The sequence below is a fragment of the Salmo salar genome, chromosome ssa09 (assembly GCF_905237065.1).
Source record: "Salmo salar chromosome ssa09, Ssal_v3.1, whole genome shotgun sequence".
Lineage (NCBI taxonomy): Eukaryota > Metazoa > Chordata > Actinopteri > Salmoniformes > Salmonidae > Salmo > Salmo salar.
This window is the reverse complement of record NC_059450.1, coordinates 59,082,536-59,107,396: the sequence shown is the minus strand read 5'-3', so window position 1 is coordinate 59,107,396 and position 24,861 is coordinate 59,082,536. Positions and strand designations below refer to the sequence as shown.

General features: G+C 44.9%; 1 pseudogene; it reads left to right on the top strand.

The window, feature by feature from the left end:
* Window positions 1-19,513: 19,513 nt before the first annotated feature.
* LOC106611537 (GPI ethanolamine phosphate transferase 2-like) overlaps window positions 19,514-24,861 on the top strand; it is a 146,262-nt pseudogene continuing 140,914 nt past the window's right edge.

The window sequence follows — 24,861 nt, the reverse complement described above, 5'->3', positions numbered from 1 at the left end:
GCTAGGCAAGCAGCATTGGCTATATGGCTAACATTGCACACAGTAATATATTTAATAGCAGCTAGCCCTTTAGACTAGGTTACACAGTGAAGCATAGCACAGTGATATAGGCTGTATACAATTAGTGGCGAAAAAAGTGCTAGCATGCTAGGGGGCTACGCTAATATGTAGACAGTGGGCCTCTATGATATGACCATGGGGGCAGCCATTTTCGTTTATACAAAAATGGGCCATAGACAGGTTGTTACATGGTAACAGCTAACAGTCAAACTATACAGGTACAACATAGATAAATAACAGTCCAGGGAGCAGGAAGAAGGTCCATGGGTTGTGGCCCAGCTGTTGGTGTGTAGGGCAGAGGGTCTACACAATAAGTCCATCTCCCACCTGTCACCCAGGCCCACCCACTGGGGAGCCAGGCCCACCCACTGGGGAGCCAGGCCCACAAAATCAGATTGATATATATTTGTCAGTGTTCCAAACACAACATTATTTGTCTTTTTACCTAAACACAGTACTTGACTTGGGCAGGAGCTCACCAGATCTGAGTACCAGCAGCTAAAATGTTCTTCTGCTTGAGTTCCTGCATCTCCTATAGAATATTAGCTCAAAAGTATTGAGGAATTCCTGCACCTAAATATAAACAGTACCGGCACCCAAAATGAGTACCGACATCTATTTCTATCCAAGTCAAGCACTGGCCTAAACATGCACTATTCTGCCATCGCAAAATAGTCCCCTTCTTAAGCTTAGCAGATAGATAGACCCGGTACAGCTACTGTAGTGTTGAAGGATGATTTATTGCCACCGCTTCATAGGTACAGTAATAGTGACTGAAATGAGTAAGACTGAAATATATTAAGAAAATAACAATGTGTATGACTTATTGTACGCTAGCTGAATACTAGGCTTAATTCTCAGTAATAACACAGCATGTATTTGTATACGTGTTCATAAACACAGAAATGTGCAGCATTATGCATTAAATCAGATGTAAATAATTCCCCAAAACATGACAAGATCAAATACGCTGTACAGATATCCATGTGGCAATCAAGAAGATCCATAAAGATCATTAAAACGACAATCCATACAAAATATCATCATGAATTGAATGCCAAATATGATTAATTTGACTTACAGACAATGCTTCTACAAAATGCTAGCAAGAAGGATGGGGTTTGATAACGTCTGCAGCTCCACAGTGTGATTTTCACCATTTTGGAATGTAACAATACTTACTTTACAGGATTTAGCACATTTAACAAACAACACACATCAACACAGGACAGTGGCCTCCAAGTGGTCAACATTGGAATTCCACGATAGCCTAAAGGAACTCAACTACAGGGGCCAGAACACTCCCCGCCTGGTATCTGTAAGGATTCCACCATTAAGACTATGCAGGTTAGAACTTCAATGTTACTTGTCAGTCTCAGGAAGGTCTTGCATGACCCCTCTCTTGCTGTCTTGACTTCAACCTTTCTCACCTTTGAATCTCTGCTGGGAAAGGTCTTGGTGTCTAAGAACTCGAGGGTGGTACCTTGAAGCATCTGCTGTAGGGATTTCTGCCCTATTGTTCGGAAGCTCATTGCACTCGATGGTTGTGGGAAGAGGTAAACAGGCCTTTCCATCAGCTGATTCCACAATGAAGCCTCTTGCTCTCTGGCACATGGTCTCTGAGATGCCTGCACACGTTTTGAGGGTGTAAGGTGAGGCATCGACGGCTACCGTTGAACATCTTGAAGAAGGCTGATCTGGCTAAGTATTTATTACTTTGGTCGTCGAGATTGGTGTATGTTTTCATCTTCTCAGGCTGACCCCCTGGGTAGACATTAACAAGACAGATCTTGGAGCAAGATTTTCCATGGGCGTTGTCCCTACAGACTTCGGTGCAGTTGGAAGTGGTAACTGGAGAGGAGGGAGACTCGTATTCCTCCCCGCCATCCTGTGTGGAGGAGCTGATGGCTTCTTTCTGAGCCCAAGGGGCAGGACCCGCGTGAAGAGCTGAAATGTGTCTGTTGCTTCCACACTGCTGGATGACAGCTTTACAGTTCTTCACCTGTTGTGCGGTTGAGGAGACACACAAAAAGCATACAGAGTTCTCTTTAAGGAAAGTTTTCCTCTCTTCAAGGAGTTTATCCCTAAATCCTCTACACTTTAGCAGAGGGAGGGGCGGGGGGCTTTTTGTGGATAGGGCACTATTTGTTAGGATCATCCATCTTAGATGCATCTTTCTGGATGGCATTGTCCACTTTTGTCTTGTGCACTGTGAAAGGGCTTCATGCCGTTCTCATTGAGAATTTCTCTCCTTTAGATGATAGTTGGCCGGAAGTGGAAGTGATGAAGCTTGGGTCATTCCTCATCTTTGCTTCAGCACAGATTACACTGGAGAAGAATGAGAAGGGTGGGAAGCTGACACCGTGCTGTTTTTTTGTGTCTGGTCCCCTGTGATATCCACTTCTCCTGTAGGCTGAAGGGAAGCTTTTCCAGGATAGGACTGATGCCTCTTGCAGTGTCCATGTAGGACAGACCAGGTAGGTAACTTTCAGCTTTGGCTGCCTCCAACTCGAGCAGAAGGTCACCTAGCTCTCTTAGACGCTGCGGGTCTTGTTGGAGATTTTTGGAAAGCGTTTGAGCTTGCCATTGCCAAACCAAACTGAGGGCCGCAGCAGGGTGATTGACATGGACAGACCTCATTCTTCTCACGTTTTCAGTGGGCTCTGGTCCAAGCCACTTGATCAGTAGGTTGAGTTCCTCATTAGGCTTCAGGTCGAGGCCTTCAATGGTGTTGGTGAAAGTTGACTTCCAACCCCAGTAGTTCTCTGGCTTGTCATTGAACTTGGTGAGTCCGGCTGTGAGGAGGTCGCGGCGTGCTAGGAATTTCGCCAGGTCAGCAACACCAGCACAATCAGGATTGGCCTCACTGGACTCATGTCGTTCTACACCAGGTGGCTGGCCGTCAACATCTGTGTAGCACCTGGTGAAGAGCCTATAAGTAGGTCTTGGCATACAGTGAGTCTTTTGGAGTACTGAGATGGCTGGTGCGTCGGTGTTAGTTCTGACATGAAAGAGAGTATATGGTAGTGGTTGGGAGCTCTGGGCTGGTTTGCTGTGGGAGGGACAGGGGCTGTGTGGCTGGAGGTAACCAACTGGGAATGGATATTCCACATTTACATCTTGCTATGAACCTCCTTGTATGTTTGTGCCTGATGGCAGTTCATGTAGGCTTGCTGGTCTTGTACATACCTCTCAGTCCTCTCAAGGGAATAGTGGGATGAGCCTTGTTTGCTCTCTACCCCAGATGACTTTTCAGCTGCATCCACTGCTGCCTCAAACACATTAGCTCCAGCTAAGGCTGCCTCTGCCTCCTTTTCATGCTGAAGAGCCTCTAATGTGGCCTCCAGATGGGTCTCCTCCACTTTAAGCTGGGCTTTCTTAACCTTCACCTCTATTTCTCTCTGAGGGTATGATGCTCTTGCTAGTGCTGCCTTGGCACAAGCTTCTAATGCAGTCAAGCTTGCTGTAGCCTTGCAGGAGAGTCTTGATGACTTAGATGAATAAGAACTCTGACCTGGTTGCAAGGCCCTTACGTTCCGAAGCTGACATCTTGCTACGGACGTGTGCAAAAGAGTAGAGCTGACTGGATATCTTGTCCACCAGACGCAATCACTGTGTCTTTTTACTACTCTGCCCTCGCAAAAAAAGTACCCTTCTAAAGCTTAGCAGATAGATAAACTCGGTACAACTACTGTAGTGTTGGATGATTTACTGCCACTGATTCGTAGGTACAGTAATAGTGACTGAAAGATAGAAAGAAAAGAACAATAAGTATGACTTATTGTATGCTAGCTGAGTACTATGTTCATAAACACAGAAATATGCAGCATTATGCATTAAATTGGATGTAAATAATTCCCCAAAACATGACAAGATAAAATACGCTGAACAGATATCCATGTGGCGATCAAGAACATTTATAAATCTCATTAAAACGATCATCTGTACAAAATATCATGAATTGAATGCCAAATATGGTATGATTAAGTTTACTTACAGACAATGCTTCTACATAATGATAGCAAGAAGGATGGAGTTTGATTACATCTGTAGCTCCACAGTGTGACTTTCACCATTTTTGTCACGGCTGTCGTAAGAACGGGACCAAGGCGCAGCGTGTGTAGAGTTCCACATCTTTATTCCAAAGTGAAACTTCAAGCAAAAACAAATAAATGACTAAACGTGACTACGTGGTGCACAGGCACAAAACAATATCCCACAAACACAGGTGGGAAAAATAGCTACTTAAATATTTACATTTCATTTACATTTACATTTAAGTCATTTAGCAGACGCTCTTATCCAGAGCGACTTACAAAATGGTGCATTCACCTTATGATATCCAGTGGAACAACCACTTTACAATAGTGCATCTAAATCTTTTAAGGGGGGGGGGTTAGAAGGATTACTTTATCCTATCCTAGGTATTCCTTAAAGAGGTGGGGTTTCAGGTGTCTCCGGAAGGTGGTGATTGACTCCGCTGTCCTGGCGTCGTGAGGGAGCTTGTTCCACCATTGGGGTGCCAGAGCAGCGAACAGTTTTGACTGGGCTGAGCGGGAACTGTGCTTCCTCAGAGGTAGGGGGGCCAGCAGGCCAGTGGTGGATGAACGCAGTGCCCTTGTTTGGGTGTAGGGCCTGATCAGAGCCTGAAGGTATGGAGGTGCCGTTCCCCTCACAGCTCCGTAGGCAATCACCATGGTCTTGTAGCGGATGCGAGCTTCAACTGGAAGCCAGTGGAGAGAGCGGAGGAGCGGGGTGACGTGAGAGAACTTGGGAAGGTTGAACACCAGACGGGCTGCGGCGTTCTGGATGAGTTGTAGGGGTTTAATGGCACAGGCAGGGAGCCCAGCCAACAGCGAGTTGCAGTAATCCAGACGGGAGATGACAAGTGCCTGGATTAGGACCTGCGCGGCTTCCTGTGTGAGGCAGGGTCGAACTCTGCGAATGTTGTAGAGCATGAACCTACAGGATCGGGTCACCGCCTTGATGTTAGTGGAGAACGACAGGGTGTTGTCCAGGATCACGCCAAGGTTCTTAGCACTCTGGGAGGAGGACACAAGGGAGTTGTCAACCGTGATGGCGAGATCATGGAACGGGCAGTCCTTCCCCCGGAGGAAGAGCAGCTCCGTCTTGCCGAGGTTCAGCTTGAGCTGGTGATCCGTCATCCACACTGATATGTCTGACAGACATGCAGAGATGCGATTCGCCGCCTGGTTATCAGAAGGGGGAAAGGAGAAGATTAATTGTGTGTCGTCTGCATAGCAATGATAGGAGAGACCATGTGAGGATATGACAGAGCCAAGTGACTTGGTGTATAGCGAGAATAGGAGAGGGCCTAGAACAGAGCCCTGGGGGACACCAGTGGTGAGAGCGCATGGTGCGGAGACAGATGCTCGCCACGCCACCTGGTAGGAGCGACCTGTCAGGTAGGACGCAATCCAAGCGTGGGCCGCGCCGGAGATGCCCAACTCGGAGAGGGTGGAGAGGAGGATCTGATGGTTCACAGTATCAAAGGCAGCAGATAGGCCTAGAAGGATGAGAGCAGAGGAGAGAGAGTTAGCTTTAGCAGTGCGGAGAGCCTCCTTGACACAGAGAAGAGCAGTCTCAGTTGAATGCCCAGTCTTGAAACCTGACTGATTAGGATCAAGAAGGTCATTCTGAGAGAGATAGCAGGAGAGCTGGCCAAGGACGGCACGTTCAAGAGTTTTGGAGAGAAAAGAAAGAAGGGATACTGGTCTGTAGTTGTTGACATCGGAGGGATCGAGTGTAGGTTTTTTTCAGAAGGGGTGCAACTCTCGCTCTCTTGAAGACGGAAGGGACGTAGCCAGCGGTCAAGGATGAGTTGATGAGCGAGGTGAGGAAGGGGAGAAGGTCTCCGGAAATGGTCTGGAGAAGAGAGGAGGGGATAGGGTCAAGTGGGCAGGTTGTTGGGCGGCCGGCCGTCACAAGACGCAAGATTTCATCTGGAGAGAGAGGGGAGAAAGAGGTCAAAGCACAGGGTAGGGCAGTGTGAGCAGGACCAGCGGTGTCGTTTGACTTAGCAAACGAGGATCGGATATCGTCAACCTTCTTTTCAAAATGGTTGACGAAGTCATCCGCAGAGAGGGAGGAGGGGGGGGGGAGGGGGAGGAGGATTCAGGAGGGAGGAGAAGGTAGCAAAGAGCTTCCTAGGGTTAGAGGCTAAATATGATCCCCAATTAGAGACAACGATAACCAGCTGCCTCTAATTGGGAATCCTACAAAACACCAACATAGAAAATCTAAACTAGAACACAACATAGAAATATTAAACTAGACTACCCCCTAGTCACATCCTACTGACCTACTACACCATAGAGAAACAAGGGCTTTCTATGGTCAGGGTGTGACAGCACCAATCCCCCCCCACCCCCCCACCCCCCCCGCAAAGGTGCAGACTCCGGCCGCAAAAAGGCTCCGGACCGTGGACCGTCGCCGGAAGCTCCGGACTGTGGGTGGACCGTCGCAGGAAGCTCCAGAGTGTGGACCGTCGCCGGGAGCTCCGGACTGTGGACCGTCGCCGGAAGTTCTGGACTGTGAATGCACACTGGAGGCCGAGTGCGTGGAGCCGGTACAGGTGGCACCGGACTGGTGAGGCGCGCTGGAGGCCTGATGCGTGGAGCCGGCACAGGTGGCACCGGACTGGTGACACACACTTCAGGGCGAGTGCGAGGAGCAGGCACAGGACGTACCGGACTGGGAAGGCGCACTGGAGGCCTAATGCGTGGGGCCGGCACAGGTTGCACCGGACAGGTGAAACGCTCTTCAGGGTGAGTGCGAGGAGCAGGCACAGGACGTACCGGACTGGGGAGGCGCACTGGAGGCTTGATGCGTGGGGCTGGCACAGGTTGCACCGGACTGGTGACACAATCTTCAGGGTGAGTGCGAGGAGCAGGCACACCGGACACTGGACCCCACGACTGGGGACTGGATCCTCTGGTCAGATGTTGAGCAGAACACACTTGCACAACATCTCTTTCATCTCTCCCAATGTGGTCTCTGGCTCTTCCCTCTGCTCAGCCGCCAGCTCCATGTGCCCCCCCAAAAAATTATTGGGTTTTCTGTGGCTGTGGTCTGACGACACGCTCCTCCAGAGTTTGCCATTCGGGCTCTAGCACTCTCCTCGGCTCGACCGGCCACCCCTTGTGCCGCCCCCCCAAAAAATTATTGGGGTTGTCCTTGGGCTTTCTGTGGCCGCGAACCTCGGCGTCGTCGCCTTCCTCCATCATTACCTTCCGTCTGCCACCAAGGAAGGGTCTCGCATCCACCCATCACTTCTTCCCATGTCCAAAACTCCTTCACCTGGTGAGCACGCTGCTTGGTCCCAGTTTGGTGGGATATTCTGTCACGGCTGTAAGAATGGGACCAAGGCGCATCGTGTGTAGAGTTCCACATCTTTATTTCAAAGTGAAACTTCAAGCAAAAACAAATAAATCAAATAAACGAACAACTAAACATGACTACGTGGTGCACAGGCACAAATACAAAACAATATCCCACAAACACAGGTGGGAAAAATAGCTACTTAAATATGATCCCCAATTAGAGACAACGATTACCAGATGCCTCTAATTGGGAATCATACAAAACACCAACATAGAAAATATAAACTAGAACACAACATAGAAATATTAAACTAGACTACCGCCTAGTCACGCCCTGACCTACTACACCATAGAGAAACAAGGGCTCTCTATAGTCAAGGGCGTGACAATTTTGGAATGTAACAGTTCTTCTTCTACAGGGTTTAGCACATTTAACGAACAACACACATCAACACAGGACAATGGCCCCAAAGTGGTCAACAATGGAATTACACAATAGTCTAAAGGAACTCAAACCCAACTACGGGGGCCAGAACATGCACAATCAGATGGAATTCATAGCAAGCAGTAGAGAGGGGGTGGAAAAGGGATATAAAGTATGTTGACAATAATAATAATTATTGTTATTATAATAATAAGCAAAAACAAGTAAAATGGCCAAACAAAGCTCACTTAAAAAAATATCAAGAAACTGCGTATAGAAGAGGATGTTGGAGTGTTTGCCAAGTTATCTGATATCAGTGGTTTCACCAGGATGGGCCTCCAGCACGGCCAGCTCGCTCATAAGGCAGGTTTTGGCGTCCGCCTATGGTGGTAGACTGACAAGGGCGGCATTTTCTGAGCTAAACACATAAAACCTCATATAATTCTGCCCAAAAACAATGACAATTTCTCTCAACCAGTGGCATATAGGCTTTTTAGCTGAGCGCTGATGCAGCTTTTTGATAAGCAGTGCTCACTTTGTCAAAGGCAGAGCAGTGCAAAATATTTTACTTGTCCGTTCCTAGCACGACTCACCAAGGAGCTGTTGGAAAGACTAATATCTGCAGTGCTCCACCATCATTCTGTCCAAAAAAGAATCTAACATAAATCATGTAGCAGATATAGGATATGGTAGAAAGAGTATGTGGCCTTTTCTGTAACCTACAGGCTGGAGATAAAATGTATGACAATGTAACGAGACTGACACTTTTTATATCTTGCAGATTTTCCGATCAAATAGCCTAACCTAAATGGCGCTCAATCAAGTAAAAAACGGTCTGTCATGTTAACAAACAACATATCCTTAAAACAGGCCAGGTCAAAGTAAAATGCACAATAAGGAATGGACAATCACAACTGATGTCCAGGAGTTTCACCCCATTGTCATGATCAGTGGTTTAAAGTTTGTAGCCTAGCTTCCTGCCATCCAGGACCTATATACAAGGCGGTGTCAGATGAAGGCCCAAAAAATTGTCAAAGACTCCAGCCACCCAAGTCATGGAGTGTCCTCTCTGCTACGACACGACAAAACGGTACCGGAGCGGCAAGTCTAGGTCCAAATGGCTCCTAAACAGCTTCTACTCCCAAGCCATAAGACTGCTGAACAACTCATAAAATGGCCACCCGAACAATTTGCATTGACATCCACATCCACGGACATGGTTTTTTGGTACGGTCCAGACCAATCGTGATTCAGATTTGGTGCGGTCTGGACCGGCCTTGATTTGGTCGTAACATAGACGTCTATAAATTACTTATTTTCAACTTTCTCTCAGAACCAAAAACAAGCCTGATTTCAACATTCAGAATATATGTATTTTCAACATCCGGAAAAAAATGATTTTCACTTTTATTCAGAGATGAAAATTAACCTGATTCCAACGTCCATAAAAACTCGGAAAAAATGCCGTTTCATCGGCCTGGAAAATATGTATTTTAAACATAAGGTAAATACCTTTTCACCTTTCATTCAGAACCTAAATTGAACTTAACTTCAACATCTGGAAGTCTGGCCTCCAGTCCCCCTCTATATCAATCACTGAATGCCTCGATCTAATCGAGGGCCTAAAAGACAGTTTCAGTACATTCAGAGACAATTCTAAAGGTGATTTTGATAAAATCGTTAAAGTAACAGATGATTTGATGGTCAAAAATGAAATCTATGACTGGGATGTTAGCTACCAATTCCCGAAACAAAAAACTGCCAGTAAGGTTTGTTGGACTCGCATGTTACATCTAAAGTGGGAAAAGCAGCCCCGGTTAGGCACAACTTGCGTTTACAGGCATAATGGAACGAGATATTGGACTAGCAATTTATGGAACTCAGTCGTTTTCAGAACGAGTCATACGGGATAATGAAGGAGGTTGCATCTGCCTGCCTTCCCCGATCCGACTCATTTGGTCAAAGGACAGTGATACAGGCTCCCATTATGCATTATGGCATTTCTGTGGAGAACGCAGAACTAACTGTTTTTGTACAACAGCTTAAATGAAGTGTACAAGAGGGTCAGACGCCCAGCCAATCTGTTTGACTACTTTAGATTAAAATATATATTTTTAGCAGCCTATCATGGGATAGATGCACTTGATTCAGCTGCCCTGCATGCCGTTATGCGTAGTGTTCCCATTTTGAAAAATGTTATGTCTGAAAATACAAACTCAGCCTACCCAGCAGGCCCAGATTGCTAAAACACGTGCACCTGTAGGTATACCACTGACTAGTCAGATACTGTAGTTTAGATCACCGTGTCTACAGCAGTTCCCACACGTCCACAGCAAAGTTGATACTGACTGTAGAGCAGGCTACTGTAATATTTCAAAACTATGCCTAGAGCGAGAATGTCAAATAATCTGGCAATGGGTGCTGTTTGTATGAATGAGTAAAAACACTACAATTGTAATGACGGTCGTCAGGAATGGACCAAGGCGCAGCGGGTTGAGTGCTCATAATTAACTTTAATGAAAACACGTCTATAAACAAAACAAAACGATGGACGACGAAGACAGACTTGAAGGCACAAGACAGCAATTCAAGTGACAACCTCCCACAAATTACAAACACACCCTAATATATAGGACTCTCAATCAAAGGCAACTAGACAACACCTGCCTTCAATTGAGAGTCCACACCCCAATTAACTCAACATAGAAACAGACTAACTAGAAAGAACATAGACTAACAGAGCAGTGACCAAAAAACCCCGGAATACATAAATCAACTACCCTTTACATAATACACACACCCCGAACCACATAAACCAAATACCCTCTGCCACGTCCTGACCAGCCTAGACTAACAAAATAACCCTCATACTGGTCGTGACATTACACCCCCCCCCCCTACCCACAAAAAAAACAACAACAAATAACCCCCAAAACACTAACAAATCCCCAAAAGTACATGGGAGGGAAGGGAGGGTGGCCACCATCACCGACGGTACTCCTGCAACACCCCCCCCCCCCCCCAAACCCAATACTCCCCCCTCAGGAGGTGGCTCAGGAGCCGGACGCAGACCTCACTCCACCCCTGGCTCACTCCCCTCATAAACTGTCTCTACAGTGATGTCCCTCTCTGTCGACCCCGGACTGTAGGAGCTCTGGACTGTAGCCAGACTCTAGGAGCTCTGGACTGTAGCCAGACTCTAGGAGCTCTGGACTGTAGCCAGACTCTAGGAGCTCTGGACTGTAGCCAGACTCTAGGAGCTCTGGACTGTAGCCAGACTCTAGGAGCTCTGGACTGTAGCCAGACTCACTCGGCTCTGAACAGTGGGCCGTCTCTCCTGGTTCCGAACAGTGGGCCGTCTCTCCTGGTTCCGAACAGTGGGCCGTCTCTCTCCGGGGCACTGTCGCCGGAAGCTCTGGACGAGGCACTGTTGCCGGAAGGCCTGGTGCGTGGGGCTGGCTTAGGACGTGTCAGACTAAGGACACGCACCACATGGCTAGTACGGGGAACATGGACAGGACGTGCTGGACTGGGCTGACGCACTGAAGCCTGGTGCTGGTAATGGAGGTACCATACTGGAGACACGCACCTTAGGGCTAGTGCGTGGAGCGGGAACAGGACGTACTGGACTGGGCTGACGCACTGGAAGCCTGGTGCGTGGTGCTGGTACTGGATATGCCAGCCTGGAAACACACACCTTAGGGCTAGTGCGTGGAGCGGGAACAGGATGTACTGGACTGGGCTGACGCACTGGAAGCCTAGTGCGTGGTGCTGGTACTGGATATGCCAGCTTGGAAACACACACCTTAGGGCTAGTGCGTGGAGCGGGAACAGGATCTATTGGACCGTGAAGGCGCACTGGCGGTCTCGAGCGCAGTACTGGCTCCACCCTTCCTGGCTGGATGCCCGCTTTCCCCTGACAAATGCGGGGCGCAGGTACTGCGCACACCGGCCTGTGAATACTAGGCCTCAACGCCATGCACCTCACTCCAACACATGGGACCTGACTAATACTAGGCTGCCCCCAATAAGCACGGGGATTTGGCTTGCGGCTCAATCCTGGCCCTGCCAAACTACCCGTGTGCCCCCCCCAAAAAAATTATTGGGGCTGCCTCTCCGGCTTAATAGCCAGTCGTGTTCCCCTGTAGCGTTCCCGGTCTTCGCTCCATTTTTTCCATGGGCCCTCTCCGGCCATAATCTGTTCCCATGTCCATTTCTCCCGTTGGTCCAACTCAAATTCCATTTTCTCCGCAACGTCCACCTGTTGCTCCTTCCTTCGCTGCTTGGTCCGGATTTGGTGGGAGGTTCTGTAACGACGGTCGTCAGGAATGGACCAAGGCGCAGCGGGTTGGGTGCTCATAATTAACATTAATGAAAACACGTCTATAAACAAAACAAAACGATGGACGACGAAGACAGACTTGAAGGCACAAGCCAGCAATTCAAGTGACAACCTCCCACAAATTACAAACACACCCTAATATATAGGACTCTCAATCAAAGGCAACTAGACAACACCTGCCTTTGAGAGTCCTCACCCCAATTAACTAAACATAGAAACAGACTAACTAGAAAGAACATAGACTAACAGAGCAGTGACCAAAAACCCCGGAATACATAAATCAACTACCCTCTACATAATACACACACCCCGAACCACATAAACCAAATACCCTCTGCCACGTCCTGACCAGCCTACACTAACAAAATAACCCTCATACTGGTCAGAACGTGACAACAATGCTGTTTTTATTCAACAGTTTTAGAAATCATGAAACATGCTTCTCCACTTCGACCCTCCCTCCGCTGAGACTGACCAGTGAAAAAAAAACATTTATGCTCAATTTATGTTGTGCCTCGCAAGTAGTAGGCTACAACAACTGACCTATTATCAGCTTTATCATGTAGCCTAGCTCGAGACTCCAGTTTCGACATATAAGGGACTCAATGTTTTTTGTAATAAGGGGTGGGTCTACATCGAGAAAATCAGACCGCCTATTACAGTATATATAATAATAGGCAAATGTGTGAAACAATATTGTTTTCCAGTCAATCATTTTCAGGAAGCAAATTTAATTTGAAAATAAAACTTTGCCCTGTGCTTCTCCGGCCATGCACTCCAGTTAGGCATCATAGGCTAATGTTCATTTCACTAATATCACACGATACATTGCACACTTGATCTCCGCGCCCAGAAGATAATTGAACTCGGCTTGCATTTTGTCTCAGAAAGTGATTCCGACTAAGAAAAGGTTGGCGACCACTGATCTAGTCTATATAGGCTGTTGTCACGGGTGTCGTAATGTAGAGACCAAGGCGCAGCGGGTACGTGAATACTCATACTTATTTATTAAAGTGAACACGAAGAAACAATCAACAAAGAACGACAGGAACAATTTAGCAAGCTAACTAAAAGCAGTGCTAAAACAACTACCCACAAACAAACAAGTGAAAACAAGCTCTTTAAATATAACTCTCAATCAGGAACAACGATGAACAGCTGTTCCTGATCGAGAGCCACACAGACCACAAAGAAAAATAACCACTAGAAAAACCCTAGAATACAAAAACCAGAACATACACCAAAACCCCGGAACACATAAATAAAACACCCCTCTACAATACACAACCCCCTTGAACCACATAAAACAAATTTACTCTGCCACGTCCTGACCAAACTACAATAACTAATACTCCCTCTACTGGTCAGGACGTGACAGCTGTGGCCTATTATTAATCATATTAGCATGCTGTTAGGCTATAATTTATGTTTCCTTTGATGCTGTTTAATATGCAGTGTGCAACCTAATGCCGTTGGGCCAATGAAGTGTCTTTTGAACGTCAACATTCAAATAGTCTAATGAATATATTTCATATATGCTATTAGAAGAATAATCATGTGGTTGTATTTATTACATTCTTAGGTAACAGAGTAAGAAAGTGTATTTGAAATAACACAATAGTATTTTAATTTGTTTATGTAACTGTAGGATACACTTATAAACGAAAACCCAATAAAACACCAGAATTCATCTGTCACGCTCGTCGTAAGGATGGGACCAAGGCGCAGCGGGAATGCGTATGCTCATCTTCTTTATTAATGAAGAAAAACAAAACAAACACTTAAACAAAACAATGACGAGAAAACAGTCCTGTGAGACACACAGCTACACATGGAACAACTACCCACAAAAACCCATGAAAAAACACCCCTACTAAATAGGAACTTCAATTAGAGGCAACGAGAAACAGCTGCCTCCAATTGAAGGTCAAACCAATAAACTAAGCATAGAAATAGATAAACTAGACACAGACATAGAAAAAGACTAACATAGAACATTGCCCAACAAACCCCGAAACACATAAACAAACACCCCCTGCCACGTCCAGACCAAACTACAATAACAAATAACCTCTTTACTGGTCAAGACGTGACATCGTCATTTAAATAAACACCATCTCAAGGACATTTCATTATTTATTTGCTTAGGGCAGGTCTTAAGGAAGATGTTATATTTTGAAATAGAAATAGAGTTCAAGGGTTAATTTTTAAAAGTTTTTTGACAAGGATAGGTGATTTAGAAAATGCAGATTATGCTCTCTGATACTACATACACTGTGTGCACAGTTATTAGGCAAATTGTATTCCTCTGGATTAATTTTATTGTTGAACAAACACAATGCTCTCAGTCAATCCAAAATGTTATTGTACCTCAAACCTGAATGTTTAACAAAGGAAAAGTGAGTTTTGTCTTTCTCAGGGAAATATATAAGTGTGCACAATTATTAGGCAACTATTAGTGTGCTGAATTATTAGGCAACTAAATTACAAAAATAATTTCTCTCAACTCACTTGTTTATTCTCAATTTTTAGAGTTAGTGTAACAGATAAGTAACACAAAATGACAATTCTAACATTTTTGGCCTTTCAAAAATATTCAGTGACCAATATAGCCACCCTTATTTTCAATAACTGCCATGAGCCTTCCATCCATGGAGTCTGACATTTTCTTGATCTGTTCACAATCAATTTTCGCTGAAGCAGCAACCACAGCCCCCCAAATGCTGTTGAAAAAGGTGTATTGTCTTCCATCACTGTAAATCTCACGTCTGAGAAGGGCCCACAAGTTCTCAATAGGATTTAAGTCAGATGAGGAAGGGGGCCAGGTCATTATTCAGGCATCTTTGAGGCCCTTGCTGGCTAGCCAAGCAGTGGAGTACTTGGATGCATGTGATGGAGCATTGTCCTGCATAAAGATCATGGCCTTCTGGAATGCTGAGGACTTCTTCCTGTACCACTGTTTGACGAAAGAATCTTCCAGAAACAGGCTGTAGGTTTGGGAGTTGAGTTTCAGTCCATCTTCAACCCGAAAAGGTCCAACTACCTCATCCTCAATGATAGCAGCCCATACCAGTACCCCTCCTTCACCTTGCTGGCACCTGACTCAAAGTGGTGCCCTGTGTGCATTGCTGATCCAGCCACGGGCCCATCCATTTGGTCCATCAAGAGTCACTTTAATTTCATCTGTCCATAAAACCTTTGAAAAATCTGTCTTCAGGTATTTCTTTGGCCAATCTTGATGCTTCAACTTGTGAATCTTATTCAGTGGTGGTCTTGTTTCAGTCTTCTTGACCTTGGCCATGTCTCTGAGCACTTGACACCTTGTACTTCTGAACACTCCAGGTAGGTTGCAGTTCTGGAATACATTTACATTTACATTTAAGTCATTTAGCAGACGCTCTTATCCAGAGCGACTTACAAATTGGTGCATTCACCTTATGATATCCAGTGGAACAACCACTTTACAATAGTGCATCTAAATCTTTTAAGGGGGGGGTTAGAAGGATTACTTTATCCTATCCTAGGTATTCCTTAAAGAGGTGGGGTTTCAGGTGTCTCCGGAAGGTGGTGATTGACTCCGCTGTCCTGGCGTCGTGAGGGAGCTTGTTCCACCATAGGGGTGCCAGAGCAGCGAACAGTTTTGACTGGGCTGAGCGGGAACTGTGCTTCCTCAGAGGTAGGGAGGCGAGCAGGCCAGAGGTGGATGAACGCAGTGCCCTTGTTTGGGTGTAGGGCCTGATCAGAGCCTGAAGGTACGGAGGTGCCGTTCCCCTCACAGCTCCGTAGGCAAGCACCATGGTCTTGTAGCGGATGCGAGCTTCAACTGGAAGCCAGTGGAGAGAGCGGAGGAGCGGGGTGACGTGAGAGAACTTGGGAAGGTTGAACACCAGACGGGCTGCGGTGTTCTGGATGAGTTGTAGGGGTTTAATGGCACAGGCAGGGAGCCCAGCCAACAGCGAGTTGCAGTAATCCAGACAGGAGATGACAAGTGCCTGGATTAGGACCTGCGCCGCGTCCTGTGTGAGGCAGGGTCGTACTCTGTGAATGTTGTAGAGCATGAACCTACAGGATCGGGTCACCGCCTTGATGTTAGTGGAGAACGACAGGGTGTTGTCCAGGGTCACGCCAAGGTTCTTATCACTCTGGGAGGAGGACACAAGGGAGTTGTCAACCGTGATGGCGAGATCATGGAACGGGCAGTCCTTCCCCCGGAGGAAGAGCAGCTCCGTCTTGCCGAGGTTCAGCTTGAGCTGGTGATCCGTCATCCACACTGATATGTCTGACAGACATGCAGAGATGCGATTCGCCGCCTGGTTATCAGAAGGGGGAAAGGAGAAGATTAATTGTGTGTCGTCTGCATAGCAATGATAGGAGAGACCATGTGAGGATATGACAGAGCCAAGTGACTTGGTGTATAGCGAGAATAGGAGAGGGCCTAGAACAGAGCCCTGGGGGACACCAGTGGTGAGAGCGCATGGTGCGGAGACAGATGCTCGCCACGCCACCTGGTAGGAGCGACCTGTCAGGTAGGACGCAATTCAAGCGTGGGCCGCGCCGGAGATGCCCAACTCGGAGAGGGTGGAGAGGAGGATCTGATGGTTCACAGTATCAAAGGCAGCAGATAGGTCTAGAAGGATGAGAGCAGAATACGGTGGCACTGGAGGATAATGGGTTCCTGGTTGTTTGACGTTTAATTCTTCTCAAGTCTTTTGAAGTTAATTTGCACCTTTTCTTCCCCATGCGGTTTTTGCGCCCCAGTTGACTATTCGCAACAAAACGTTTGAATGTCCGGTGGTCACACCTCAATAGTTTAGCTATTTAAAGAGTGTCGCATCCGTCTGAAAGGCATTTTACATTTTTGGCTTTTCAGTGTCAGTTAAATTTATTTTTTGGCCCATTTTACCTGAGGTAATGAGGCTGCCTAATAATTATGCACACCTGGATATAAGGTGTTATTCACTTTCGCCACACCCTCCCTCATTACACAAATACATATCACCGGAAAATGATTAAATCCAATAAGCATTCAAGTTTATATAGTTTGGAGTTCGAAAATGTGAATAGAAACAATGATAAGATCAGAATACTCACTTGCCTAATAATTGTGCACACAGTGTAGACATCGAAATGTCTGACCTGCTCATGACTCCGTAGGAGAATTTCCAAAAGTATTTTTTTGGCACTCCATTTTGTTTCTCGGCCTGCCAATTCCATGCTGTGCTGTTATCAGATTCTTTATATACAATTGATCAATTGTTAATATTCTCACACATCAGACTATTGTCAATTTAATATTGTATTTACAGTAGGCTAACTCTATTATTATATTTGTGAAATTTGTTTCAATATAGTTTAGGTGTAGTTTAGATTGGCCATTATCAGCTTAAAAATAGTAAAGTAATAAAAAAATAACATCAGTTTTGATCCCGAAGAAGTTATTGAAGCTGCCCAGTTGAGGCGTCTGTTTCTCAAACCAGACACTCTAATGTACTTGTCCTCTTGCTCAGTTGTGCACCGGGGCCTCCCACTCCTCTTTCTATTCTGGTTAGAGACAGTTTGCACTGTTCTGAGCAGTACACAGCGTTGTACCAGATCTTCAGTTTCTTGGCAATTTCTCGCATGGAATAGCCTTCATTTCTCAGAAAAAGAATAGACTGATGAGTTTCAGAAGAAAGTTCTTTGTTTCTGGCCATTTTTGAGCCTGTAATCAAACCCACAAATGCTGATGATCTAGGTACTCAACTAGTCTAAAGAAGGAAAGTTTTATTCCTTCTTTAATCAGAACAACAGTTTTCAGCTGTGCTAACATAATTGCAAAAGGGTTTTCTAATGATCAATTAGCCTTTTAAAATGATGAACTTTGATTAGCTAACACAACGTGCCATTGGAACACAGGAGTGAAGGTTGCTGATAATGGGCCTCTGTACGCCTATGTAGATATCCCATTAAAAATCAGCCGTTTCCAGCAACAAAAGTCATTTACAACATTAACACTGTATATCTGATCAATTTGATGTTATTTTAATGGACAAAAAAAATGTGATTTTCTACCTTGCATTTCTACCTTACCTTGCATTCATTTTTTGTCAACTTGAAATATTTTACATTTCCCCCACTAATAGTTATAGCTCGAATCCTTAATTGAAACAATAGGCTAACAAACAGGACACATCAACTCTGTTTTGGTAAAAAGCTCACCGATGGGCCTGGAGAAATGTAACCACTCTCAAATTCATAGACCAAGCTATGGATACAAGGACTGACCATCCATGATATTAAAATTACAGTTTTAACCATGATTTGGGGCTATACAGTGTTTGTTTACATCTACTTTGTTAACAAACATTGGAGTAAAACAAGCTTATATTTTGGGTTCTGTTGGGGAATGACAATTGAACTATAAACTCATGATGCATTTATAAGTTATATTCTTCATTATACTCTGGATGGTTCGATCCCTGAATGCTGATTGGCTGAAAGCCGTGGTATAGCAGACCGTATACCATGGGGATGACGAAACATTTATTTGTATTGCTCTAACTACATTGGTAACCAGCTTATAATAGCAATAAGGCACCTGGGCGGTTTTGTGGTATACTCTGCGTTGCGTCGTGCATAAGAACAGCCCTTAGCTGTGGTATATTGGCCGTATACCACACCCCCTAAGGCCTTATTGCTTAAATAATCAATGAGTATATATACTGTACAATTACATATCCAGAAATTACATACAGATTCTAACTTTAAGGTTATGATTGGGGAAGGGAGCTGATCTTAGATCTGTAGTAGGGCAAATTGTACCTCAAAGCTTTACAAAAACATTACAGCAAACCATGCTCCACAAACTGTTTTCTGTTCTTACCAAACATTAAAAATGTTTACCTTAATTTAACTAGGCAAGTCAGTTAAGAACAAATTCTTATTTACAATGACGGCCTATACTGACCAAACCCAGGCCAATTGTGTGCCGCCCTATGGGACTCCCAATCACAGCCGGTTGTGCTACACCCTGGTTCGATTCCAGGCTGTATGTAGTGATGCCTCTAGCACTGAGATGCAGCGCCTTAGACCGCTGCACCACTCGGGAGCCCAAACGAATTATTTTCTATTTTGACCATTCAACATATCACAATAATTAAACACATTAAACTTGTAGTTATTTAAAAAAATCACAAATATCAATAGATGTAATCTTTCCAAAGCATATTTCTCTGGATGTATCGTAATTATTCTCGAAGTCCACACAAATCCCAGTTACGTTGTTTGACTGCTTCGACAATCCGTAGCTAGATTAAAACCAACGGAACCAAGTTGACAGTTGCAGTTCCTGAAAGCATCCTTTTCAACTGGTGTAAACAAATGTTTTTCGGTGGTGATGAATATGTCACAAAAACGTACATTTTATTATTGCAAATCGATTTTTGTTTTGCAAAATTGGGGCGAGTTAGCTCGCCAGTGGGAGAGCCATTCATTACATCAACCTAGCCACTTCCTTGTAAATGCAAGAGTCAGAGGATTAAATCAAACTGCTGTCAAGAAAACGTTTATGCTTTCATGTCATAGCAGTCAACTAGCTAGGTAGCTAGCCTGTCAGCAAAATGAGGGTACGTTCGTCAGTTTTTGCCTCGTTTTGTCTCATACTCGAAATATTAAGCGTAGTCTTGTTTCTTAGGGGATTTTTCCCAGTCCCTATCAAATCATCTTTTTCATCGAAAAGCAAGCTGTCAGATCTTCCGGCTGAACCATTCACAGGTGTGTTTTGTTGACATTCTTTTCTCTGGCTAGCTTGCTATACTTAAAATTAGAGTAGTACTGTTATTCTTGGCTCTTAGCTGACTATATTGATTTTCTGATTTTCTACTTGCTTGAATGATGACAAGTAATAAAGTTCTTCTTTTGCACACAGAATAAATGTTACCCTACCCATTTGTTCCTCAATGTTGTCTACAATACCTATAATGTGTTGGTAACTGTGGTATTTTCTTTGGAATTTACAGGGAGCTCCCCAAACTTGTCCAAGGTCCCAGACCCCCTTTTTAAGAGAGTGGTGATAGTGTTGATCAATGCGCTCAGGGAGGACTGTGTTTGGTCCCAATGGGAGAAAGTACATGCCATACACAAGGCACCTAGTGGAGAGGGGCTCCACACACAGCTTTGTGGCCAAGGCAAAACCTCCCACAGTTACAATGCCCAGAATCAAGGTACGAAAGTAAAACACCACCATAACTAACTCTCATTTGTGGTGCAGTTATTACAACCCTTTACAACTTCATTGTAGAAAAGAAAACTCCCACACTCACAATATTGAAATAAATCTGCAGAAGTAATATTGTGTGCAGGATGATCTTTTTATACCTTGAAAATGCTGCTTTGTGATTGCGACAGTGTCAGGTGAAATGTCATGGGTTGTCATATGTTTCGGTTCAAAACCTTGGATAAAGTGTATTGAACTAACTGGGCACATATGTCCAGTTTTGGTTGATTCATTGATTTGAGTTCTGGCCATTAAAAAGTCCTAATAATGCATTTTCTTTTAAATCTTCTTCAAAATGAGACACCGTTTCAACTGTTGTCTTGTTATAGATCTAGTCTAAGCACTGTCCTATATTGATGACCTTTGAATATAAATACTTATGAGTATTAGTCTAGCTATAGATTTAATGACATAAGTGGTATGTGGTTCAGAGACACAGAATATGTGTACCCTACTACCTTATTCTGACAGTTGATCAAATTACTCTATAGCTACTTTCAAAATGTCAATGCTCATTTACCATAGCTAATTGGGCTTAATAGATCATTCATAGATTTTAGATTCAAACTTTGATTCAACACCTGCCCAAAAAATGGCCTAACCTGAATAAGCAGTAAACCACAATTGACACATCTTTGTATTGAGACGTTCTCATTCATACCAGAAGGTGGCAGTGCAAGTGTACTATCATGGAATGCTGCATCTTTCCAAATCACTGCAGTGCACCCAATCAACTGGTATGACACGGCCAACTAACCCAAATCAGAATCACCCAGAGACACAGCCCATTCATTAGGAGTACACCAGCCAGCCTCTGGCTGTGTGACAGGAAATACATCCCAGAAAAGGCAGTTTGGGGAGGGATGTAATTGAGAGAATTGTTGAGGAAAATAAATATTTCAGTGGATATACTGGCTGAATTGTACGCTGTGTGTTGCTGCCCTTGTGTTTTGAGGCACACAGGGAATGGCATGACTTAGGCCCAGTTTCCTGTTGTTGATAATATGTACAAACACACACAGGGCCGGCTCTAGCCTTTGGGCCCCCCACCTTGCGACAAAACATTTTAGTGGCCCACCGCTTGACGGTGGAGAGAGAAATTCAAGTTTTAAAGCAGGTTTCCTGCAATTCTACACATTTTGTAATGACTTATGCCATGTTAATATGATATTGGAGTGAGAATGACTAACAAAATGAATGGGGGCCCCCTGGAGGTCAGGGCTCCTGGGCACGTGCACTGCATGCCTGGTTGGTATTCGGCCATGATTGCTACAAGTTTAGATACAGTAGCTGGCTAGACTAACTACCAATAAAAAAATGGTTAGCTGACATAGCTAATTGAGTGATTTTCAGAACAAGATAACTGCTTATGCACAACCAAATGTGGAAATTTCACCCGATGTGTTATACTATTCTTACTCTAAATAGTGAGTTGAGACCCCGACTGAGCCTAGCACTAGGTTGCCTTAACCGACCACTTATATGGCTTATACCTGGAACTGGCCCTGCGCTCGCACGCGCGCACACGCACTCAGAGTCCAATTCCAGTTTCCCTTGACTATTTTCACATCTCCCGCCCACTTAAGTGATAAGAGAAAGTATTTTCAGGACAAAACAATGCCTTTGCAGGTAAAGCTACAGTGCGTCCAGAAGAACCAATCACTGACTATGCTCACTCACTAACTTTGGCCGACTAGGCTGTGTTGGGAAGACCTTTGCTTTGCAGACAGGGAGTTCTCTTATAAATTAGATTGTGTGGGGTTTATTCATTTGACAAAGGTGGAATTGGGGCCATTTAAAAAAACAAAACCAAAACATAGGCCTACTGGTAATTGTTGAGGTGAAGACCAAGCCTGTATTTTGAGCTCTGTCTATTCTTGGAAGCCTTTTTCAGGGTCACCACACTTTATTGGCTTTGCTGTCTCAAATTTTGCAGATGGTAGTATGTGATGCAGACTTAATAACTCTGAATAACTCTTCACCCAAATGAGGTGAAGCGTATGTTATTAAGCCGAAGACCAGTGAGTGAACACCATCTCACCACAGCCCTAGTGGACTAGTGGTACTTCATGATTCCCTGATGATGAATGCTTGCCACTGTGACTGCACGCATCATCGACAATGACCCGTTTGCTCTTCACTTCTGTTGAGAAAGTTGGAAATGAAAGTTCATCTCTACTTATCACGGGGTCAATGCTTTCGCACATTCCCTTAGGTTGCATTGTTGAAAACACTGTTCTGTGTGGAGGAAATATGTGGTTTCTTTTGCTCCGATTGACAAATTGCTCTACACCTGCTCAGACTGAACTCGTTAGCATTCCATATACTTTCCGTTGGCCAGTAGTAGGTTTTCTGGTTCTGAAGAATTTCCTCACATATCCTTTCATTGGAATGGACACATGAGAAAATATGTTTTTGTGGCTGATTTGTATAATTCCCAAGCCATCTGTTTCACTGTAACAAGAACATACAGCTAGCGGAGAGGAGTTCTGGTAAATCTGTATTGAACACATTTTAATAGGCCTAGGCTAACTCTGGAGAAACTGGCCCAAAAATAATGAAGACCTGTCTGCTCATGATGACCCTAAGTTGGACACAACTTCCATGAGGGTCAGCAATGAATTGCAGCATTTGGAAATGCCAATATGGATGAGTAGGTCTATGAGAAAGAGGTTTTGACTCAATCAATAACTCAATCAATACATCGCAGACATTATTAGCCTTTTAATTCCATCGTAATAGGAAGAAGTGGGAGCTTTTCTTTCTGTCTTTGCTTTAGATACATTTTACATATTCATCTCAATGTACCTTTCCTTTGTGTGCTATGTTCACCCGTAGTGATGTGCGTGGGTAGTCAGTCTATTTAGTAAATTATGAAGATGACAATTGCTCAGGGACGGGGGAAAATAATATTGGTTTCTGCAGAGTATGTAGGAGTAAATGAAAATGCCCTGGGAAAAGAAGGCAATCATATAATCTGCATTACTAAGACTCTGAACCAACCAACCATCCAACCAACCAGAAGACCTAATATTTAGTCGTTATCCCAAACACAGCATTTGGCAACGTGTTTTCGGGCTAAACCACATCATGCTTTGAGAGTGCACTTATTGGACCCACTTCCTTTTTCGGCAGTCTTTGACTCCGCCTTATTTAACATACAATGCTAGCTGCATTTTCAAGGCCCTCCCTTAGTGCTAAGCCTTAATAATGCGTTGTGCGTTCCAGTGTGTTCCCTTAACATACTGGTGAGGATTACTTTGGTTCTGACGCAGACTAATATGTTTTTGTGTCAGGTCTATGCTTCCTCCAGAGCTCCCTCTGTTCCTCCACCAGGTCCCAAAATTGGATCTTCTCCATCGACTCCAATGCTCAACCAACATATTTATTTTGCCTGCCAGTCATATCCTCTGCAGGAAAGTGAGCATCTCCTCAACAAGTGTTGTGGTTTTTCCCAGCCTACCAATGATGAAATCGTCAGAAACCCTGCTTGAGACAAGCTTTTCTCTTGCGTCTGATTTGAGTGTGTGTTTTCTTACCACATCTAAGAACGAGACGGTACAGGTTTCAACTGAGCTTTCTGTCACAGACGGAGGGTTGTGTGGTTCGTGTGAGCTGCCAAGTGAAGCATCATAGATGGATAGACTGATGTTGTCTCTAGGGTTTGTGTAAATATCCTACGTAAGATCAAAAGTTAAGCATCGATCTAAACTCTTTGCTGACTTTTGCAATGTAGGCGTAGCTTGAAAATGATGCATACGTTACCTCCAATCAGGGTTTGAAGCTGTAGCAGAGTAGGGATCTAAAGATATCCATTTGGACCACCTTGGGGTTCTGAACCAGGGGCATCATACACCCCAAAAACCTGAGGAGGCACAGAGTGCGTGAGGATGGCTATATAGGATGGCAACACCTGAAACAGCCTTGTCTTGCAATTTACATTTACATTTAAGTCATTTAGCAGACGCTCTTATCCAGAGCGACTTACAAATTGGTGGATCACCTTATGATATCCAGTGAAACAACCACTTTACAATAGTGCATCTAAATCTTTTAAGGGGGGCGGGGGGGTTAGAAGGATTACTTTATCCTATCCTAGGTATTCCTTAAAGAGGTGGGGTTTCAGGTGTCTCCGGAAGGTGGTGATTGACTCCGCTGTCCTGGCGTCGTGAGGGAGCTTGTTCCACCATTGGGGTGCCAGAGCAGCGAACAGTTTTGACTGGGCTGAGCGGGAACTGTGCTTCCTCAGAGGTAGGGAGGCGAGCAGGCCAGAGGTGGATGAACGCAGTGCCCTTGTTTGGGTGTAGGGCCTGATCAGAGCCTGAAGGTACGGAGGTGCCGTTCCCCTCACAGCTCCATAGGCAAGCACCATGGTCTTGTAGCGGATGCAAGCTTCAACAGGAAGCCAGTGGAGAGAGCGGAGGAGCGGGGTGACGTG